Raw genomic sequence first — 20,553 nt, 5'->3', positions numbered from 1 at the left:
TTTTTAGAATTCAGTTACATATTTTTAACTGGTACAGGCTTTATGTGCAAAATAGTTTCTGCTTTCATTTCCTAAAGGTAATTTAATCTGAAGTTGGTCAGCCTATTTTCAGCAATTGATACACAGAACGTACTGTACATTACAAATGTTTAAAGAAGGCAAATTAAGCTTCAAACTAAAAGATGTACCAAGGCAAAACATTCTCTAAGTGCTAAAGTTACTTCTAAGTTCATAGGCAGGTACTAGGCTAACTGCCCTTGTGGGCCATTTTAAGCCTAGCCAGTTTCCTTTTTGGGGCTCAAATTAACCTACCCATTTGGTTAGAGACTGTCCTTACCCATCCCATAGTAGACAATTACATATATTACCCCTAATGAAAATAACTAGGATCATGCCATACAGGATTTGAGGTGACTCATGCATAGAATAAAACATGTATGAGCTGCATCTGTCTAGTAGGAGTACAGCTGGCAGTCCTGGAGTAAATTGTCTGCTTCCCATCCATAGATCCAAACTGCACTTTAAAACAGACAGGGATGAACTTTGCTTTATGTGGCTGGGGAGTCTGTTCCAGAGCAACAGTAACCTCTGCACGATATACCTGTCCCTCCAACTATTGTGTTGATGTTGCAGAAGTTGTTTCACTTCTTGAGAGAATACTTCTAATGCCATTTGACATGCTAATGTGCAGTAAATCCATCAGTATTGGGTCGGAGGATGCCTTGAATGCCAGACATGTCGCATCTTAGCAGTCTGCAGGATACAGAGTATAGTGACAGGGCTCTGAGTTGGTCCATGTAGGGCATGTTGTTTAGGCCTTGTATCCTTTTAGTAAGGTATCTCTGAGGGAATTCCAGTTGTTGTATGTGTCTGGACAGATACATATCAAAGGGGGCATTATGTTCAATGACTGCCCTAATGAGGGCCGAGTAAAGTAGGGCAATAACATCCTTAGATCTAGATACATTTCCTTTGTTTATAAGATGTGCAATATAAAAGAGCTTTCTTTCACCAATGGTAATAACATTTTGGTCAAAAGTTAGGTCACAGGCCACAAAGTTCCCAAATCCCAAACAACTGTCAACTCTTACTGGCATTTTGTCAATGTGGTAGTTTCCGGGGGTAGACGACTTCCCAAAGGATAAAATAATGTATTTTTTGGCATTTAGTTTCAATCCATACTTTTGGCACCAGTTATTTATTTGGGACAAACTTTCCTGCAGGATGGCCAAGTCATTTGGCCCTATCTGAATAAAAATGTCAGAAGCCTTGTTTTTTCCAATGGGGTGCTATTTTATGTGCAGAACAGCTTCTATCTTGCTTGACGCAGTTTTTAAAATTAATTAAATCATACACATTTCATTCAGTTTTTAGAAATTGATTTGTATATGTAACTGAAACTACTGCTGTTTAAGAACATAAAAACATCATAAGTATGTTATTTTTATTTCAAGAAGTGCAATATGATACAGAAAACATTACACAAAGCTTCAAGAGCAAAAATCTTCACAATTAATAAGTTTAAAGGCAATGGAAATACCTTTCTCTATTCAGAAATGTTTGAAGAAGCCAAGTGCTTCATGAAATAAAAATTGATATGCTGAAAATGAATTTGCAAGATCATTCAGAACTTCATACTGAATAACCCAAATTTATGAAAAACATTATACAGACCAAGAAACCTTGCACCATTTGGAAAAAGAAGCAACTGAGGAAATGCGAACATTTAAAGAACAAAATCTAGAGATTTTTGAAAGGTATAAAAAAGAAATATGGACATGGGAAAGAAAGGGAGACTTGATGATGTTGTTGTGTCTTTCGGCTTTTCCCGGTTAGGGGTCGCCACAGCGGAACTCCGGTCCGCTAATAATTGGTAGTTGATTTTTACATGCCGAGTTACCAGCCCGGACGCACAACCTTCAACGAAGGTACACCCATTCACGCATGTCTCCACGCAGAAGACGCTCTAGATGAGAATCGAACCAGACAGCGTCTTACTGTGAGGCGACAAAGCTACCGCAGCACCACCACTGAGGGTTAAAGAAAGGGAGACTTGATATGGTGCAATATTTATACAAAAAAGAAAGCCAAATTAATCAGTACAAAAAAGAAGTACCAAAGATATTCGATCAGAAATACAGGCAGGCAACCAGATGAGGAAAATTTCACAATACAAAAAATAAGTTCACAAACAGAGAACAGAAGATCAGTAAAGTAGAAGTTAAAAAACTAGAAGCCAATGTTATGGAATTCCTGCAAAATGAAGGATTTGGTGTAGAAAGCATAATACAGGTTATATCATGGCATGATGGAACGAGTCCCCCAAATAAAGAGAAACTGTAGAAGCAGGAGACATCTGAAGAAGAAATCTGGACATGGGAAAGAAAGAGAGAACATGCTGCAATATTTATGCAAAGGAGAAAGTAAAACTAATCAATACAAAAACAGCATCAAAGATATTCAAACAGAAATGCAGGCAAAGGCATCCAGATATGGATTTTTTTACAATACAAAAAAAAAAATCAGAAAACAAAGAGGAAAGGTAGTAATGGAGAAGTTAAAGAAAAAGAAACTTGGGGTTACGGATTACCTGTGAAATTAAGGATTTAGTGTAGAAAATGTAACTCTGATAACATCAGAGTAGGATGGGGCAATAGATCCCCAAATTAAGGAAAAGCCAGTGGAGCTGGAAACATCTCATCAGCTATCATATTAAGATACTTTGTAGCCTTCCAGAGGAAACCAGTACAAAAGTTCAGTTGGAGTTGCACAGCAAGGGAAGGAACAGGAAACTGTGGCAACTCTGATGCAGTCAATGTTGTGGAGTGATAGGCCAGTGAGTTCCCATATGAAAGAGCAACAGATGGCATAGGATGAAACTGAAGAGAATGTGGGGGTCTACATTAGAACATCGAAGTTTCAGAACTTCGAATGTTCTAATATCGACACCTACTAACCAAAAGCTAAAAATAGTGGAAAGAATTTGGTTGTCTGTTCCTGTCGCTTCGCTATTTTCAGCTCTGCGGTGGAAAGTTACGGTCGGGTTCAGGTAAGTGTCCGATTGTATGGACGTGAGGGTTAGGGTGGGATAGGTGAGTTAGGATTAGAGTGCGGGTCAGTTAAGTGTGCGAATGTGTGGACGTGAGGGTTAGGGTGGGATAGGTGAGTTAGGGTTAGGGCGCGGGTAAGGTGTGTGCGATAGTGGCGGAACTTAGGGTTTGGGTTAAGGTAAGTGGGTAGATAGTGGTGTATGTACAGTTTAGTGTAGGTTTAGATGTAAAATTTTAGGTGCATGTGTGTGGATTGCTGTTTGTTTGGTGTGTTTGTGTTGTGTGTATGTGTTTTGGATCAGCAAATTTTTTCCCTAGTAAAAAAATTCGCTATTTTCAATTTTTGTTCTTATCAGTTTTCGGTTAGTAGGTGTCGATACTAGAACATTCAAAGTTCTGAAACTTCGATGTTCTAATATAGACCCGAATGTGGCATAGAATGATGTTCGGGAACTTTCTGTAGAATGCCCGCAGGAAATGGAGAACAAAGAATGTGCCCTCAGTTTAAAAGAAAATGATCTAAGAGAAGAGATGCTTGATTTAATAGAGATGGACAGACATATCAAGAGCAATGAAAGAATTGCACAACAGAAAGTCAATAAAACCCAAAAAGTTAGCAATCTGGTAAAATAAATGAACACAGTAATTAGGACTGTTCATAGAAATTCATGTGATATAACAGAAGGAAATACTCAGCCAAGCTCTTCGTGGTGTCCTGCAGAGTACTACAAGCAGCAGAGTGGAAAAAGAGTGACTTTTAACAGATTTAAGTATATTTTTCTATGCATTTTCTCCTGTGACTGCTAGGCTCGCTGAAAAGCAATTTCTAGCAACTCTGAGCTTTAAAAACTCCTTGCTGCATACTAAAAACTGTTTTTTGCTGTTAACACTTTATAAGTCGTTTAAAGTCGTTTTTTTGTGCTGTTTAACTGTTGTAGGCTACACACTAAAGTGTGCTAGCCTGATATAAGCATTTAAAGTGTTTTTGTGAATTTTCTGTGTTTCTCTGCCAAAAAAGAAAAAAAATATATATTCTTGTTTCCCGCCTTTTCTAAGCTAGTGTAGTCCAGTTTTCAGGTTTTGCTGAATTCAGGACTGTGGTATAAGTTCCTGTGTTGCCCATATCCTTACTTGGACAGGAGGAAGTTTCTCTGTTCACCAGTGAGAGTGGGGAGCTTTGAACAGCCTATCTGTCCCTGGAGGAGTGGTCACAGCCCAGCAACTTGTTGTTTATTGGCCGTTTTGGGCTAATTCCTAACTCTTTCATCTCCCTGCCTTAAAACCCACATTTGCACGTTTTTTTTGCTTGTATAATACTCACCCAAGCTCCTCGTGGTGTCCTGCAGAATACTATAAGCAGCAGAGCGGAAAAAGAATGACTTTCAACAGATTTAAGTATATTTTTCTCTGCATTTTCTCCTGTGACTGCTAGGCTCGCCGAAAAGCAATTTCTAGCAACTCTGTGCTTTAAAAACTCCTTGCTGCATACTAAAAACTTTTTTTTTTTTTTTTTGCTGTTAGCACTTTATAAGTTGTTTAAAGTCATTTTTGTATTGTTTGACTGTTGTAGGCTACACACTAAAGTGTGCTAGCCTGATGCAAGCATTTAAAGTGTTTTGTGAATTTTCTGTTTTTCTCTGCCAAAAAAGAAAAAAAAAATATTCTTGTTTCCTGCCTTTTCTAAGCTAGTGTAGTCCAGTTTTCAGGTTTAGTTGAATTCATGACTGTGGTATAAGTTCTTGTGTTGCCCATATCCTTACTTGGATAGGAGGAAGTTTCTCTGTTCACCAGTGAGAGCAGCCTATCTGTCCCTGGAGGAGTGGTCACAGCCCGGCAACTTGTTGTTTATTGGCCGTTTTGAGCCAATTCCTAGCTCTTTCATCTCCCTGCCTTAAAACCCGCATTTGTGCAGTTTTGCGCACCACACAGCGCCGGTTAACTAGGGATAAACTATTCCAGGCTCCACAAAGTCTGCTCTTCAATTTTTCCCTTAGAGCTTGTCAAACTCTCAAACTAAGCCCTCAAACTTCCCTTTTGTAGCCCAGCACTTGTTCCAAGCTATCAGTAAGCACTAATAAACACTAACACAACATTTCCCCCTTTACCATACAAAAGTTCAAGGATCCCTATATTGTCCCTACCAGGAAATCAGTAAACAGTTCAGTTATCCATACAGGCATGTCCAAAGGGCAGTTTCAGGTATACTCTCCAGTCCAGCTGGTGAATCTGGGAATCTTGAGGCAATGTTACAATTGCTTCATGTACATGAACAACCCTCTCCTCCTTCCAACAAACACAAATGTATGTGAGAAATGCAACTCTACAGCCAAACTGGAGGCCAAGCTCTCTCAAACCAAGGCTGGAAAAGCCAGTCAGGAGGAGAAGGGAAACACTAGCACCACATTTCCAGTCTCACATAAAACAGTCATACATGCACCAGCAAACAACACACATAAATACTCAAAAACATACTCGGAGGCTCTAAATAAAAATCTGCCTAAACAGCAGAAACCTCCAAAGCAGACAGCCAAGCAACCTCCACCCTCAAACAAAAACCTTGTATCACATACTTCAAAAAGCCAGTGTGCCAAGCAACCACAGCCCATAAGGCAAAACAACACACCCAATACACTAATAATAGGTGACTCCATAGTCAGGCACACTGACGTCTCACTCACTAGACTGAACAAGGAGAAGGTTACTGTGAGCTGCCTGTCGGGTGCCAGGATCCACCACATAACAAAAGCACTCAGTTCACTCCAAAACAAGTACAAATATGACTCTGTCATTGTACATGTTGGTGTGAACGACCAGAGATGTACCTCCCTGGACTACATGAAAAGAGACAGAGGAGCTCTCTGATCATGTAGCCCAGGCAGGTATGACCCTGACCCTGAGTAGCATCTTGCCCTCACTAAGAATGATGCCACAGTACGAGGAAAAAATGATCAGTTTTAACAATTGGCTAAGCTATTGCTGTCATTCAAAGGGGATACAGTGTCTGTCAGCCTGGGACGACATGCTCGACAAGCCACGCTGCTTCACCTGAGATGGCTTGCACGAGTCTCCCTTAGGCTTTCGAATACTAGTCAAGGCTCTTGCCACCCCCATAGTGCCTTTTTTAGACAAGGCTCAAAAGACAAACCTGCCTCCATAAACAACACAAGAATCCAAAAACTGAGAGTAATGCTACTCAATGCCAGAAGTCTAAAACTCAAAATGCACGCCCTCGAGGCACTGCTTAGCATGGAGTATATCGATATCTGTGCAGTAAAAGAAACCTGGTTCAAAGCTCCAGAGAGCACCCCAGCACTACCAGGCTACAACTCATACCATAACGTTCGGCCCCAGAACCCGGACCGAAATACAAAAGGAGGGGGCGTATCCATTTTCATAAAGGATACCCACACCTCCAGGTTAGTAGCACAGCACGAGGCTTCGGAGACCATCCATGTGCAACTAACAGTGGGCAAGGCTGCTTTTCAGATCGTAGCCTGCTACAGACCACCTACCTTGTCTCAGGAACCCCACTCAGCATTCCTGAGAACACTGGAAAATATAAAGGTCCTACCAAACACCATGATATTGGGAGATTTCAACTACCCAAACAGTGACTGGGAGAATTATTCTAGTACAAACTCCTTTGCCCAACGCTTCCTAGAGTTTATAAACTCTAAAACCCTGGAACAGCTGGTCACTGCGCCCACTAGAGGTGACAACATACTGGACCTGATCATCACCAACATGGGGGATCAGTGTTCCACACTGGAGGTAAACCCCTCGCTGGTGAGATCAGATCATAAACTAATAACACTGGATATCCACATCCCGACCCCTCCCCCAGTCTAGGAAACCACTGTGAAAAACTTTTCAGAAGCAAACTTCACACTTCTCAAGACCGAGGTGGAAAGTTTCAAAGCCCCCTTGCTAAAAGATAATGCTACCCAAACTGCAGAATCCTTTACAAGTGCATTCTATGAGCATCTACAGGGATGCGTGGATCGAGCCATCCGAAGTAAAACCAAGACTCACTCCTCCAAAAAGAGGAAAGCAGTCTGGTGGTCCCCGGCCATAAATAAGCTATACAACAGAAGGAGAAAACTACTACATGACAGAGCAAAATCCCAAAAAGGAAAGGCATCATTGATCAATATTAGCAAGAAACTACGATCCCTCATAAAAACATCCAAGGCCAGTTTCGAAAGAAAAATTGACAAAGATTCTAAAGATAACCACAAAGCCTTCTTTAGCTATGTCAAAAAATTAGGTGGCAACTCTCAAATATGCTCTGAGCTAGTGCAAAATGGCAACAAATACACTGAACCAATTGACATTGCCAACATCCTGTCTGACAAGTTCAGTGCAAACTTTACCCCCTCCACCCCCAAAAGGGCCCGTGTCCATCCCAGAAGAATGCAGAGCCCCAGACATCATGGACATGCAGGTAAAAACAGCCCTCCCCAAAGCTAAGAAAACAGCATCAATAGGACCGGATGGTGTCCCAGGCTGCATCTTACACGAGCTCCAAAAGGAACAAAACCCTCACCTAAATTCACTATTCAGTCTCAGCCTTACTACAGGCTATGTACCCAAAGAATGGCGTACAGCAACAGTCATCCCGCTCCACAAAGGTGGTGCCACAACAGAACCTGGGAACTATCGTCCTATAAGCCTGACTAGCCTGGTCTGAAAAGCTATGGAGCTAATCATCATGGAACTCATAAACAGAGACATTGGGAACCTCCAGACACTGGACCCTACCCAATTTGGCTTTGTTAAAGGCAGATCTTGCCTCCTAAACCTAGTTGACTTCTTTGAAACAGTTACCAAGGCCATAGATGAAGGGAAGGTAGTCCACACAGCCTACCTGGACCTCACTAAGGCCTTCGACACCATTCCCCACTCTGGCATCATAGACAAGCTCACCAGCTTGAACATTAACTCCTATGTCACGAGATGGGTGGCCAACTGGCTCATGGATAGAACACACATGGTCAGAGTTGCAGGTGCCATGTCCGACTCTAAACCAGTTACAAGTGGCGTCCCACAGGGCTCGGTCCTGGGGCCCCTCCTGTTCGGTATATACTTCTCTGAGGTACAGGCAAGCACGGGAGGACTATGGCCAACCAAGTTCGCAGATGATTGCAAACTGGGGGCCATAATCAACTCTCCGGCTGACACAGACATCCTCCAGAAGGGTCTTACAGAGACAGATACCTGGTGTCAGAGCCATGGCCTCAAACCGAATGCCAAAAAATGCAAAGTCATCCCCTTTGGAAAAAACAAAGTGCCCACGAATTACCACATAGGTGGTAATCCACTAGGTACGGAAAATGTAATTAGGGACCTGGGGACCCAGGTAGATAGGAACCTCTCCTTTGATAATCACATTGCCAAAGTGATTAGAAATTCTTTCTATGTAGCCCACCTAATCACAAAGGGGTTCACCAATAGATCAAGAGAGGTCATTGTGCCCCTGTACTCATCACTCATTAGGCCCATAATAGAGTACAATGCCCCATTTGGTATGTACCTTACTCGACCACAGAAGTACCTCAACAAGAGGATCACGGGCCTCAAAGAGATGTCCTATGCAGCTCGACTAAAGAAACTCCAGCTATACTCGGTTGCTTACCGCTTGCTCAGACGTAATCTCTGCCTGACATATAAGGCCATGTCTAATCCGGAATTAATGGACATGCTCCACCTCAAGAAAAACAAATCTCTTAGAACCACACGCTCTAGTGAATTAAACCTCAGCATAACAATAAACAGGACATGCTGGAGGGATAGATTCCTGTCCCAGAGACTTCCCTCGCTCTGGAATAAAATCCAAGTCTATATTAGGCAGAGTCCCTCGCTGACTCTCTTCAAGAGGAATCTTGACGAGTGGATGGGAAATCATAAATTTACCCCTGGGATCACTTCAGTGGCCCTGCTAGACAGAGGCCCAGGAAACTAACTTAAAAGGGAGGCGAAAGCCAACACATTCTAGCTAGGCTTAGAAATGCCCTTGGGCAGACAGCCTTGTACCTACCTATGAACCTATAAATAGAAAAAATTACTGTGCAGATAAATTAATAACAGATAAAGTCTTACCACTAAAACACATGTCAGTAAGTGAAAGGAAGGGGAGAAATCAAATGCCATCATGGAATTATCGAATAAAGAAAAATATAAAGCAATTAAGAAAAGAAGTGACACTGTTAGAAGAAGGAACAGGTCAACAAAAATACTCAGAAGTAGAGGTGATAAAAGCAATGCACAGTATCATAACAGATCAGGATCTATCATTCACTATTGCAAATAATAAACTAAAAATATCAGCACAGACAGAACTTAGAAGATATGCAGATAAATTTAAAGGAAAGGTACACAATAAGTAGTTTATTGATAACCCAAAACGTTTTGTAGAGAATTGGACACAAGACAAGAGGAATTGAAACGGCACCAAAAAAAAGACAAAATATATATATTTTAGAGAACGTTGTCGCCTCACAGTAAGACGTTGTCCTGTTCGATTCTCAGCTAAAGCGTCTTCTGTGTGGAGACATGCGTGAATGGGCGTACCTTCGTTGAAGGTTGTGCGTCAGACCTGGCAAGCCGGTACGTAAAAATCTACTGTCAGTCATTAGCAGACCGGAGTTCCGCTGTGGCGACCCCTACCCGGGAAAAGCCGAAAGAAGAAGAAGAATATAAATATATGAAGATCCTGTGGAGCATAAAGATGCAGAATGGATAGAAGAAGTAAAAGAAACCGTAAGAAGTTTAAATGTACGGGATATGAAATGGGATGAAGTAACAGGCAGACAGACTGACACAAAGTTAAGAAAAGCTTCTAATTGGAAAACCCCAGGCCCAAATGCTGTACCTAACTTCTGGCTACGAGTATTAACATCTTTACATGAAGATTTAGCCATGAATAGGAACTGTTTATATGTGCAATCTGAACAGACACCAACTCGTTTAACAAGAAAAACGATACTCCTACATAAGAGTGAATCTGCAAGCTATCCTAGAAACTGTAGACCATTAACTTGCCTTCTGACAACAAATAAACTACACATTTGAACTGATGCCGACAGAGATCATAGTCATTTAGAAGAAAACTCAATTATGGCAACAGAACAAAAGGGTAAAAAACAAGGGATCATTTGTTATTAAATAAAGTCATAATGGAGAACTGTAAAAAGGGAAAGAATCTGAGTATGGCATGCACAGACTACAAAAAAGCATTTGACAGTATTCCACATTCACGGATAAAAGAGTTTAAAAAAGTATACACACATAGACTGGTCAATTACATTACAGCGACCATGAAACAGTGGTAAACCACTTTGCAGTTAAGCCATGATAAAGGACAAATTATTATTCCAGGGATAAAAATTCAAAGGGGGATATTCCAGGGTGACTCTGCCACTGCTGCTCTTTTATCTTGCCCTCAATACATTAATCTGTCTAATTAACAGAGCAGGTCATGGCTACAATTTGGATCCCAGAAAACAAAAAATTTGAAGAGTTATCTTCTTTTTGTGGATGATTTTAAATAGTATAGTTCATCACACAAGGAACTAAAACCACAACTGCAAGTGGTTAACTATTTCAGATGATATAAGAATGTCATTTGGTCTTAATAAACAAGCAAAAGCAACAATTAAAGGAGGAAAGCTGCAGAACCAACAAAACATCTGCCTGGGACAGGAATGTGATATAAAGAACTTGAGCAAGATGGAGTGTATTAATATATTTGGGAACTGATGAAGGATCAACAATTAAACAAGAACAAACGTGAATAAAACTTAGTAAGGAATATTTTAGAAGACTAAAATTAAAACTGAAAACAGCACTGACATCTAGGAACAAAGTCCAAACTATAAACCAATTTGCTCTTCCGGTCCTAACTTAGTTTTGGAGTGACTGACTGGCCCCAAAAGGTATCGGATCGGTTGTAGAGGAAAACAAGAAGGATGCTTCATGTTCATCAAATGATCTATAAAAATTAGTGCATACCACTGTGACTCCCGTGCACTGGCCCAGTAATCAAGGAGCCTCAATCCTCTCCAGCAGCACCGGTGAGGGGCGTCAACATTGGGAGGATAACAAGTACACACACAGTAAAGTACAACTTCCATTAAGAGCACACAGAGATCACAGTCAGTCTGGGGCTGGTTTCTCCCTTTCTCTCCAGATCCCAAATAAGACTCCCCACTGTCACAGCTATAGGGTTCAGATCTCAGCCTAGTGGTCAAGCCAAAACCTCTAGCACCCTCTCTGTCCAACCAGTGCTTTATGTCCCTGCCCAAGTAGCTGACACACACACACACACACACACACACACACACACACACACACACACACACACACTTTGAGATTTGATTTATATACAAACACACAGACACTCCTGGGGAAGGCTGGCACAAGTTCTCCGAGTCTGCCCCCTTTCTGCCCAGACTATAAGGTAGTACGGACTGCCACCAACCACTACTATCAGCTACTATAAAGGCCCTTACCAAAGGGTGTCCAATTTGACTGGGCAATATTATTATCCAATTAGTAAGTGTGACGAACAGCAATGCTATTGGAGTGGCTTTGTACATTATCAACAAATACATGGACGTACTCTAGAGCTTAAATTATCTATACACAAAAAGTACAGTTGTGTACACTTACCATAAATGTAGATGTTCGAGTGCATTCACTGTTGCAGTCCTAACAAATGGTTTCTCCGGCCCCCAGCAGCCCTCGATCAGCCCGAATTCCAAAGGTAAGGGGATATGACATCGACTACCGTCAGTTGTACAGGACATCAGTATCCTTGGTACAAAAGGAGGCAGCCAACGTCATTTCCTCAGTCTTTTTTGTCACAAATGTCAGGAGCCCCCAAGAAACAAGGCTTAGCCAAAATATAAAGCATCCTTGGTAAACTAAACCAAATAAAGCCTGCACCTTAGGAAAGGAGAGCAGGAGAAAACCAAATCAGGGGGAAGGAGGGGGGGAAACCAGGACTGCAACAGTGAATACACTCTAACATCTACACTTATGGTAAGTGTACACAACTGTACTATGTTCATCGTGTTTCACTGTTGCAGTCCTAACAAATGGGTTGATTACCAAATCTCAGAGAAGTGGTGGTGCAGCATAGCGTTGTTGCCTCACAGCAAGAGGTTCTCCCGTTCGATTCTTGGCTGGAGTGCAGGGAGTGCCTTCTGTGTGGAGTCTGCATGTCCTCCCCACGGTTGGGTGGGCATTTGAAAGACATGTGTAAATGGGCATGCCTTCGTTGAAGGTTGAATGTCGAGCTGACACCACGGCATTCATAAAAATCTACTGCCAATCATTAGCGGACCGGAGTTCCGCTGTGGCGACCCCTAACCAGGAAAAGCCAAAAGAGAACAACAACAACAACCAAATCCCAGAGAAGAAGGAGGAGGTACCAACACAATCAAGGACGGGAGAGAATGCCCTGCAGAACAGCAGTGGCAAACCACTCCCTGGATCTAGAAAACAAAGGCAAATTATAACGCTTTGTAAAAGTGTGTACAGAAGACCATGTGGCAGCCTCTAAAATATCTTTAGTAGGGACACCCCTTAAAAAAGCTGTAGAAGTGGAGGCTACTCTTGTGGAGTGGGTCTCCACTCCTTGAGGAGGAACCTTGCCATGAAAGGAATAACAAAAACTAATACAGTGTGCAATCCATTTAGAAATGGTTTGCTTAGAAATAGCTTTGCCCTGAGCTCCAGGAGCAAAGCTGACCAAGACTTTCGAAGATCCTTAGTCCTGTCCAGGTAGAATCTGAGCTGTCTGTGTACATCAAGAGAATGCAGGATCCCTTTCACCTCTATTCTGAGGATTAGGGAAGAATGTAGGAAGGTATATGGACTGATGAGTCAGACTAGAAACCACCTTCAGCATAAAAGAGGGATTGATCCTCAGGGAGACACGATCTGCATGGAAGATGAGAAAAGGCTCCACAGCCATCAAAGCCTGCAGTTCTGAAACTCTCCTTGCTGAAGAAATAGTCAAAAGGAATGCAGTTTTCCAAGAGAGAAACTTTAAATTTGAAGTGGCAGCTGGCTCAAAAGGCAGAAGGGTAAGCTTCTCCAACACAAAATTAAAGTCCCATGCTGGAGTAGGTGCCCTTCTGGGAGGTTTTAATTTGCTACCACCTCTGAAAAACATTTTCATCAGAGGATGAGAGAAAATGGGCTGCTCAAAAGAACAGTAAGCAGAAATAGCTGAAGCGTGGACCTTGATAGAAGAAAAGGAAAGTCCACCTTGAAGCAATTCAGCCAAGTATTCCAGGATCAGAGGAAGAGTAAGTTGAGAAGAAGATTCGCCTTTTGCCTGCAGCCATTGAGAGAATCTTTCCCATTTGCCAGCGTAGGACTTCCTAGTGCTAGGCCTCCTGGCCTCATGAAGTATGTCAACTACCTGCTGGGAAAGGGAAGAAGTAGATTGATTCATATAATGAGTCATGCTGCCAAATGGACAGCCTGAAGATGAGGATGCAGCAGTTCTCCCAGTTCCTGAACAAAAAGATCTAGTTTCAGAGGAAGATGTCACGAAGGAAAATAGGAGAGACTGCGAAGGAGAGGATACCAATGCTGCCTGGGCCAGTCTGGAGCTATGAGAATGGTCCTTGGTCTTTCGTCCCTGATCTTCAACAATACTCTGGGAAGGAGAGGAAGAGGAGGGAAGGCATAAACTGAAAGTAGCGTCCAAGGGAAAGATAGAGTATCCACTTTCCAGGCTTTGCTGTGATGCTGTCTGGTGCAAAAAAGTGGCAGAATGTGGTTGTCTGGGGAAGAGAAAAGATCCACCTGTGGAGTACCCCAACGCTGAATGATGCTGTAAAAGACTGTTTTGTTCAGCTGCCATTCGTGAGGATCTAGGGTTTGTCTGCTCAACTGGTCTGCCAAAACATTGAGTCTCCCTGGAAGAAACTGAGCTAGAAGATGTAGGCCCAATGATACTGCTGTGGACCATAGAATCATGCTTTGTCTGCACAGGGGGTAAGAATGAGTCCCTCCCTGTTTGTTGATGTACCAAATGACTGTGGTGTTGTCCATTCTGGCCAGCAGACTTCTGGGAAAAGAAGATGCTTGAAAGCCAGTAAGGCCTGGTGAACTGCAATTAATTCCTTCAGGTTTATGTGCAAGTGCATCTGTTGGGCATTCCAATATCCCTGTATGCATCTGCCATCCAGGTGAGCTACTCAGGCGTAGTCCAAGGAGTCCGTGGTCAGAACTTGAATTGCAGGAGGTGGAAAAGCATGCCCTTATTTTGCAAACAGGCTGTCGCCCACCATAGAAACTCTCTCTGCAGACAAGGAAGTAGAGGAATAATCACATCCAGGTCCTGTGTGTGTTGACACCAAAGGTTCTTGATGTACCATTTTCTGACTTTTGCTCATTTAGAGTTTAACCCAGGGAAGAGAGAAGAGTCTTTACAATTAACAGCTGTTCCAGAGACTTTGCTTGAATCAGACAGTCATCCAAGTAAGGGTAAATCTGAATTTTCTTCTACCTGCAAAAGGCAATGACTGGAGCCAGGCACTTTGTAAAAACTCTGGGAGCAGTAGATAAGCCAAAGGGCAGCGCAGAGAACTGATAATGTTGCTTGCCCACTCTGAAGTGAAGGAACTTCCTGCAGCTTTCCCTGACAGGTATGTGCAGATAAGCTTCTTTGAGATACAAAGTTATCAGCCAAGAGTCCTTGCCCAACATTGGTAGCAACTGAGGAAGAGTGAGCATTTTGAACTTTGGAATCACCAAGAAGGAGTTCAGAATGGAGAGATCTAGGATAGGCCGCCAGGTGCCTTCTTTTTTGGCACCAAGAAAAGTCTGGAATAGAAGCCTTGGCCTACCTGCTGAGCAGGAAATGATTCTATTCCCCCCAGATGCAACAGAGACAAAACTTGCTTTTCTACTTCTGCCTTTTGATTTGAAGGAATGTCCAGGAATCCTTTGTGCACCGGAAAGTTGTGGAAAGAAAACTTGCGTCCTAAGGATACAGTTCTGAGTACCCATTTGTCGTCCGTAATGGTGGCCCAGACCTTTGCAAAATTGGCCAACCTTCCCCATAAAGGAAACTCCGGGAAAGCAGGAACAGGCAGAATTTGGACAAAGTCATCGAGAATGCTTGGACTGAGATGCAGGCTTAGAACTTCCCAACTTAAAAGTGGAAGCATGCCATTGTTTAGTCCTTTGAGGGGTAGCCCCATGTCCCCTAGCAGATTTATAACCTCTGGTCCTAGAACGGTTCTGTCTGCTGGTATCAGGAAACATCCAACTCTTAGAAGGGTAGTTCCTGCTAAAGCGAGGAGGATGAACTTGCAGAAAAACTGTTTGCATGGACTTGGCCTTTTCCTCCATCTTCTTGAGCACCTCCTCCAATTTACTGCTAAAAAAACTGTCCTTGCGTAAAGGTACATCTAAAAGCTTGGCCTTGACAGGCTCTGGAAGGGGCTGTTTCCTGAGCCAAGCATGCCTCCTGATAACAGACCCAGTAGCTGCAGTCCTGCAGGAAGCTTCAAGAACGTCAAAACCACAGTGTAATGAATGCTTGTTAACAAGACTGGCAGAATTAAGTAAATCCTGGATATCCTTATTCTCCGCCAAGCGAGGCACACTGGAAATATTTGACTTAATAGCCTCCAAGGTATGCTGCTGATACTTGAGCATATGAAAAAGGCAGTTGGCAGACCTAATAGCAAGAGTGGCAGAGGTATAAACCTTCTTTCCCCACCTGTCTAAATTCCTAGATTCTCTATAAGAAGGATCAGGGTTTCTGGTAACAGTGGCCTTAACCCCTTTAGGCCCTTGAGAAATACCCTCTGGGTCAGCCAGAGGATTACGATAAAGAAACAAATGAGAATCAGGAATTCTAATACCTGTCAGGTTTCCTGGGAGCAAGAGGGACAGAATTTGGAGTCGAAGAATTTTCCAGAAAATCATCCACCATGTCCAACACAGGAGGAAAAGCCAGAGGCTTGTGCTGAAGCAAATCCAAAAATTCCCTGATCCTTTTCTTGGATAGAGGGTAGTCTTGACTTTCCCATTTAAAATGCTCCTTAAGAGTATTCAAATTATCACCAAAAGCCAAAAGAAAAATCCTCTGGAGGAGAAGCAGAAGGAACGGATTCCTCTGCATCAGAATCCTCAAAAGGAGAAAAAACCTGAGAAGCTTCCTCTTCATCAGCAGAAATGCTGGAAGTCTCAGTACATGAAAAAGATAAAGCTTCTGGAGACAAAGCCCTGCCTCTTTTGGAAAGAGGATGCTGTGAGCCCCTAATAAGAGTCAAAAGATCATTAGCCATTTTAACCATCTGGGATTGACGGGAACGAGAAGCAGCTGGAGCCGGTTTCTTCACAGGCTTGCGACTAGAAGATTTACCTGAAAGTCGGAAGGACTCAGGAGGCTTGGCTACCGAGAAGGTCATCGGTATGTGCCTGCTGTCAGAATGAAGAACGGAGGCCTTGGAAACCAGAGCCTGCTTAGCTTTGGCTGAAGGTCAGAAGACAAAACGGAAGCCGGAGGCATGGAGGACTCTGAAATGGTCTCACCAGAAGCCTACGGAGGTAAATCCATGGACTGCTGGGGCTGCAAAGGTGCCTCACTGACTACCGCTGGACTGACGACCAACTTAAATGTCATCAGAAGATTTGACTCTCTGAAGCCTGTTTCTGTCTCAGTCCTTGCACTTCTTAGGAACATCCAGAGCCTGAAGACCAGTGGACACCACACCAACGAACTTAGGCCAAACTCCAAAGTGCTTAGCTAAAAGCTTAATCCGACAACGAATAGTACGTGGATTAAAGGAAGCACAGAGATCACAGTTAGGAATGTCGTGGTCAAGGCCTAAATAAATAATGCAGTAAGAATGAAAATCTCTATGGGGAATCTGATTTCCACAGGCAAGACAATTATTAACTTTTTCTGACATTCGTTAAGGCAAGAAAAAGAGGATCCCCAACGGGGTACTTAGCTGTAGAGGACTTCAACTTTCGTAGTCGGAAATCAAAAAGCTAAATAGCCGATTGGCACTCGTGCAAAAAGCTTTTGCTTCAGGTTCCGTGGCAAAGAAGACTGAGGAAGTGACGTTGGCTACCTCCTTTTGTACCAAGGATACTGACATCCTATACAACCGACGGCATATCCCCTTACCTTTGGTATTCGAGCCGATCGAGGGCTACCGGGGGCCGGATAACCCATTTGTTAGGACTGCAACAGTGAAACACGATGATCATCATCCACTGTTAAAAGGTTTTAAATATTTAATAATAAATAATAACATTACAATACTTATTACTTCAACACAATGACATTACATAGTTCAGAAATCACAGGAAACACTTTAAAACAATATTGTAGGGTAGTCTGACATAAATATAGAAAATAGCTAGACTAATCTGGCTATATTTCTATCCATCTCTAAGAGAAATCACTGTTCTAAATACTACTTACATACACAGCAAGCCAAGTGCTGGTGAGTGGATCTTCTTACTAGATCCAAGACGAGATGCAAAATGCTGTGCTTTCTTTCTGAGATAGCCCTTAAATTGATAATACACAGTACTGCTGAGTCATTTCAGATTGCATCATTCTTGACACCTCTGCTGAAGTTTCCCAGGCTCACAGAACTCAAAATTTAACATATCATTGTAATCTCGCACCTGCCAGGAAACCACAGCTATAAAGGACACTTTACATGTAAAATCTACTAATTATCTCTGTCTTAAAACACTAGAAAGAATTTGCTAATCCAGACATCCTGTCTCAGAGCTTGAGGTCAGTCATAAAATGCTTTACTTATCAGCTTTCTTCCAGCAGGGTGCACTGTGGTTACATTTTTGAAGCTCAGAACATAACACAATTTTCTTACATTTGTTACACAAGCCTGTGGATCATATTAATATTTACAATGACATAGAATTATTTACAAAATTCTATCTAGCTGGGCTGGCAGCCCCTCAGTTTTTCACAACCAGAACTACATATTCCCCCTTCTTAAAGATGTATGGACTTCCTGGAAATTGATTACATGTATAGATCTGCAATCGTATGCCTGCTGACCTCACAAGACCCAAATGTAGTGAAAGCTTTAAAAACATGAGGAGAATAAGCCCAAGATAACTTCCCTGCTTAGTTTACCAGAAGCATATTGGACTCAAGCAGGAATGGAAATAAAACCAGAAGTAGATAAAAATCAGGAAGCAACTGAATGTGCCAAAAAAAAAGAAAAAGTATAAGGTGAAGGATCAGAGGAAAAGGCAAGAAATGTGGAAAATGCATAAATACAGTTGCAGGTATAGAAAACTCTTGGAACAACCTCATGTTAATCCGGACTGAATACAGGTTTGGTTAAGGAGAGGTGAATTTAAACCAAATGATGAAAGGTTAATATTGGCGGTCCAAGAGAGTGGACTGCATACATGTTAGTTTACAAAGTCCATTGACCATGTGGAAGAAACAGACAATGTAGGTTTTGTAAAACAGAATGGGAAACATTAGCACATCTTTGTTGCTGGCTGTGATAAACTAATGGCAGAATGACTGTATACTGAAAGGCATACTAATGTAGCAGGACTGTTGCTCTGGAGACTGTGCAAACACTACAATATTGAAGTAGCTGAGAAGCATTGGAAACACAAAGTTTATATCATATGGGATCATCCATTACCAACAGTTCAAAAATTTGATGTGAGGAAAACCAGCTACAGCAGCCCAGGAAAAGACAAAAGCAGCATTAATTATTGAAATTGCTACACCCAGTCACTACAGTGTCTTACGTACAAAGAGACACAAAGTCATAAAATACCAGGATTTGCAGGCAGAAACGAATGCAATGTGGAAGGAGGATACACAGAGAGTTCCAATAGTAGTAAGAGCAACGGGTCTTATAAAAAAGAATTTACAATCATACTTAAATATGTTACCAATATATGTAACACCATATGAATTGCAGGAGTCAATACTGGTCACATTGTGGGTGCTGCGAAGAGCACTTCTGGCTGACGTCAAAGATTTAAACAACACTACCTCCATAAACATTAAATATTACTATGACTTAGGAATGGAGTCCAATCCCGTCATGGTATTAGAAACTCAAAAGACTTGGAGAATTTAAAAAAATAAATAACCCAAAAGCACACTGCCTTGGCAAAATGGTTTACAGCTGTAAGAGGCTTCAAAGTAGTAAATCACTTGCCATCAAATGCATACTTCAAATTCACAAAAGAATTTAATAGCTGCAATTTCACGTTGCAAAATAAAACAGAAGCCATGCAGAATTACTTGGTACAATGCCATACATATCCCATGACATCCCTACCACCTGTCCCCTACCTTGCATCTCTAAAGAGCAGGTTGTAAATGCCCTCTCTAAGCCCAAAAACACAGCATCTATGCGATCTGATAATATCTCAGGCTGCATCCTACACAGGCTCCCAACATGAATTAGCAACACCATTGGGTACTCTTTTCAGTTATAGTCTAAGCACCAGCTTCGTACCAGCTGAATGGAAAACAGCCACCATTATTCCCTTGCACAAAGGTGGTGCTTCCACTGACCCTGGGAACTATAAGACCTATTAGTCTGACTATCCTTATCTGCAAGGCTATGGAGGGAATCATCATGGACCTTATAAAAAAAAGATATAGGTAATCTCCAAACACTTGAACTTAGTCTGGATTTGTCAAAGGGAGATCATGCCAGTTAAACCTAGTGGACTTCTTTGAGACAGTCACCAGGGCCCTGAATGAAGGTAAATCTGTGCATACAGCCTAACTGGACTTAGCCAAGGTGTTTGACACTATCCACCACTCCGGCATCACTGGCAAACTCTCCCAACTAGGCATCAACCCTTAAATCGTTAGATGGGTTGCTAACTGGCTCACTGATGGAACTCAGTCAAAACAGGGGGATCCACCTCCAAACAGCAGACCTGTAACCAGTGGTGCTCCACAGGACTGAGTCCTGGGACTTCTTCTCTTTGGAATCTACTTCTCCAAAGTACAAGCAAAAACTAAAGGTCTATGGCTGACAAAGTCTGCTGATGACTGCTAACTGGGAGTGGTCATAGAATCTCCAAATGATATCAACATCCTACAAGAGGGTCTTGCACAAACTAAATGATTGGTGCCAAAGTTATGGCCTTAAACGCAATGCAAAAAAAATGTATCATTCTTTTCCTTAAAAGTGATGTTCCTGCTAACTACCACATCAATAGCAACACATCAAGTACACAGTCAGTGGTAAGAGACCTAGGCACACAGGTTGACAGCAACCTTACCTTTGACCGCCATGTCTCCACAGTGGTAAGAAGGGCATTTTATAATGCTCATCTCATAAGGGGACTGCCTCCAGAAAAATAGTTATAACTTCCCTGTACTTTTCCCTCATCAGGCCAATAATTAGGCACCAAGATCCTTTTGGTATGCACCTTTCCAAACACTTGCAACAATTGGAGAAACCACAGAGGTTCTTCACAAAGAAAATTT

The 20,553-nt window shown here is 42.2% G+C and overlaps 1 protein-coding gene across 2 annotated transcripts in view; it reads right to left on the bottom strand.

Moving 5' to 3' along the window:
• The window catches only part of LOC122809023 (cAMP-dependent protein kinase catalytic subunit beta), a 2,062,609-nt gene that overhangs the window by 1,688,551 nt on the left and 353,505 nt on the right, over positions 1–20,553 (bottom strand). The window lies entirely within an intron of this gene.

The sequence above is a fragment of the Protopterus annectens genome, chromosome 8.part0 (assembly GCF_019279795.1).
Source record: "Protopterus annectens isolate FY-2018-M chromosome 8.part0, PAN1.0, whole genome shotgun sequence".
NCBI lineage: Eukaryota > Metazoa > Chordata > Ceratodontiformes > Protopteridae > Protopterus > Protopterus annectens.
The sequence above is the reverse complement of the archived record's forward strand: the minus strand, read 5'-3'. Positions and strand labels throughout refer to the sequence as shown.